The sequence below is a fragment of the Monodon monoceros genome, unplaced genomic scaffold, assembly GCF_005190385.1.
Source record: "Monodon monoceros isolate NGI ecotype Baffin Bay Population unplaced genomic scaffold, NGI_Narwhal_1 Super_Scaffold_21, whole genome shotgun sequence".
In the NCBI taxonomy this organism is placed as follows: Eukaryota; Metazoa; Chordata; class Mammalia; order Artiodactyla; family Monodontidae; genus Monodon; species Monodon monoceros.
Window position 1 is genome coordinate 62,974,925 of NW_021703778.1, and position 3,787 is coordinate 62,978,711.

Consider the following 3,787-nt stretch of genomic DNA (forward strand, 5'->3'; position numbering starts at 1 on the left):
CTTCGGGAAGCCTCAGGGCTCCTTCTCCCGACCACACCCTCAGCCGTGGGGTGGGAGGAAGGGAGGGAGGAGCTAATGCCTGCGCGCAGGCGCCCGCGACTTGGCCCGCGGGGCTGTCAAGCGTTTCTGTCCGGCAGGCGACCTGTTACACACCCCTGCGGCTACAGGCGCTTCCTCGCCCGGGACAGGACCGCCGCCCTCGAGTCTCAAGGAGCCATTTTTATATTCTTTATGTTTGCTTTACTGATCATTATGATAGCGCTATATAATAAAATAGATGCAAAAAGAGGAGGAAAAATATCAGATGTCTCACTGGGGAAGTTAACCTCAGAAGAAATCCTTAGTTTGGTAAAATTGTCCCGGGCGAACAGCTTTATAACAGTGCTTTTCAAATTGTTACCAGAAAATTGGGTTCACCTCTTAGAGGGAGTTGAGCCAAAAGACAACCAAGGTAAAGATCAGGAGAAGGAAGGATTTATTACTGGCACCAAATAAGGAGGAAGCTGGGGAATCTTTCCCAAAGCAGTGTCTGCCAAGCAGAGAACTTAGGGAAGTTTTAAGCTAAGGGTTCATGCACAGTCATGAAGGGGCTTGAGCAGAGGAGACTGCGGCATAGAATTGGGGTAAAGGTTGACGGAGTCCAAGCTTTAGTTGATTGAAGTCACTTGAGGCTGAGAAAAGGTCAACATCATCATCTCTTAGGTTCCAGTTGATCTGGTGGTTGAGTGCTTCCGGCTAATCTTCACCATTGAAACGGAGCTGGGAGTCTTCACAACTGATGTATTATCTTTGCTATTGTTTCTTTTGCCAGATAACAGTCATTTGTTCTTTTGTTCCTTTAAGATCCTTATTACTGACACCTGTTCAATGGCAAGCATTGTGGCCAGGCTTGGATCACAAAAGGGCTTAGGCCTAAAATGGCTTCTCTTATGTCAAAAAAGCTGGATCTAGTTCTTTTTCTCCGGGGACCCACTACCCTATCTGCTTACAAAAGTAGATGTAGAGAACGATCAACTTATTATTTTTACAAATTTCCAATTAGTTGTGGACCATGCTTTGGTAAGATAAAAAATTAGAAACATTTCATCATTAGAGTCAACAGCCATAAAATTACCTGCAAAATCGCCGTAAAGTTTCCTAAACATTTATTCTCAATTTCTGTACTACCTGTCTCGCCGTGGACCAGTAACAAACAGTTCTCTGAAGGGTTCAGGTCAATGGGCCATATTTTGAGTAGCAACACTGCTCTACAGCTTCAAGGAACTAAGATTAATTTGGAGAATGTAATGATCCCTCTTAAATCCCAAACACTAAATCCCTGCAAAGGCCCAGCAGTCAACCCTTTGGGTAAGGCATTATGGAATAGTGGGGTTTGAGGGAACTGAAAAGCTCAAAATTTTAAATCATTGACCCAAAATGCAGCTCGTGGGTTTACATTGCTTTGGCAACATTTACTGCTAGCAGGGGGTTAAACTCTCTGTGTCTCATCTATAAAATGGGGAAAAAGTAATACCTACTTCATAGGATCTTTGTGAGATAAAGTCCTATGTATATTGGAACAGTGCACGGCATTGGAATTATACATGTGTTAGGTATTATTATTTTCCTCCTATCAATTTTGTTAAGTAGCTGGCAGAGTGAACAAACAAAACTGATCATAATAAACAGAGGGTTTTTAAAAATAAATTTATTTTATTTATTTATTTTTGGATGCATTGGGTCTTCGTTGTGCCCGGGCTTTCTCTAGTCGCGGCGAGCGGGGGCTACTCTTCGCTGAGATGCGTGGGCTTCTCATTGCAGTGGCTTCTCTTGTTTCGGAGCAGGGTTCTAGGCGTGGGCGCTTCAGTAGTTGTAGCATGCGGGCTCAGTAGTTGTTGCTTGCGGGCTCTAGAGCGCAGACTAAGTAGTTGTGGCGCATGGGCTTAGGTGCTCTGTGGCACATAGGATCTTCCTGGACCAGGGCTTGAACCCGTTGTCCCCTACACTGGCAAGCAGATTCGTAACCACTGCGCCACCAGGGAAGCCCTAATAAACCGACCTTTGAACAACTTCTTGGGCCATGCCCCTAGACAACAATTTCATCCTCAGTTATATTTTTCATAGTTCCATGTCCTGCAATGAGTAGTATTCTCCACGGGGTGGCAGAAAATCATTTGAAATCGTATACAGTTATGTGGTTTTGCAATCTTTAGTTTCTTCTTCATTTCACTAACTTTATTGTTTAAATAAGTTTGGTCAGTATTTGCTTTGGTTTTGAGTAAGCCATTCTACTATTTGACTTTTTATCCCCATCTCATGAATTATCTATTCTTATTGCTGAAACATTAGAAACTCAGATAAGGCAAGAAGGGTAGTCACTATTTATCACATTTATGTATATCCTTTCAGATTTTTGTATACATATAACTATAAAAATAGCATATATTTTATAAAAATAAAATAATTTACCTAACAGTTTATAATCTCATATTTTCTTTTCATTTAAAAATATATCCTGGGGACTTCCCTGGTGGTCCAGTGGTTAAGAATCCGCCTGCCAATGCAGGGGACACAGGTTCAAGCCATGGTCTGGGAAGACACCACATGCCACGGAGCCACTAAGCCCGTGTGCCACAACTACTGAGCCTGTGCTCTAGAGCCCGCGAGCCACAGCTACTGAGCCCGTGTGCCACAACTACTGAAACTCGCGTGCCTAGAGCCTGTGCTCCACAACAAAGAGAAGCCACTGCAATGAGAAGCCCGTGCACCGCAATGAAGAGTAGCCCCCGCTTGCCGCAACTAGAGAAAGCCCGCGTGCAGCAATGAAGACCCAACACAGCCAAAAATAAATAAATTAAAAAAAAAAAAAAAAAAGAATCTGGCTTGCAATGCAGGGGACACCAGTTTGATCCCTGGTCAGGGAACTAAGATCCCACATGCCGCGAGGCAACTAAGCCCGTGCGCTGCAACTACTGAGCCTGTGCTCCACAACTAGAGAGAAGCCCTGCACCGCAACAAAAGACCCTGCATGCCACAACAAAGACCCAATGCAGCCAAAAAATGAACAAATAAATATTTTAAAAATATGTCCTGAATTCCTTTTCAGGTCAATACGTATATTTCAACACCATAATTTTTATTATGGATAATTTATGTACTAACAAGTCCTTATTGAACATTTAGGTTGCTCAATTTTGGATACTCTATGCACTGTTAAAGACAACACTGCATGGAGTATCCAAAAGGTCAGAAACATAGGACTCACTTATTTTCAAACAATATACTAGTTATATTTTCAAATAATATGCTCAATATATTTTCCTTCAACTTTTAGGTGAAATACCTTGAAGCAATGGGTTCAATTATTAATCTGAAAAAAGAATAATAGACACTATTTTCCCTGTGTTTCCAAAATTTTGGACAACCTTTAGTGTATTGTTACAGTCACTTGTTTTTCCTATGTGGCTCCTTGAATAGGCAGATATTAAGACTCTTAACAATTGGAAAATAATTCAGAGGTGCCAGCTAAAGAATGTTGCTAGCCATGTGGTCCTACAAGGGTTGAGTCATTAGCCATTGCAGTTGCTGACTTTTAACAGACTCTGAAAGGAGTTCAGGGCAGAGATCAGGAATGAGGCGCTCTGTGCTAAAAAACTAGCAGAACAGACCTTTAGATAATTAGGTATTTTCAGGAGAAATTTTTTATGAACCTGGATTGTTGCATCTGCCTATACTTAGAAAAGCACTAAAACCTTTAAGATGTGTGTTCCTCGTGATTAGCAGCAAACTTCTCCCAAGATGTGTGCTT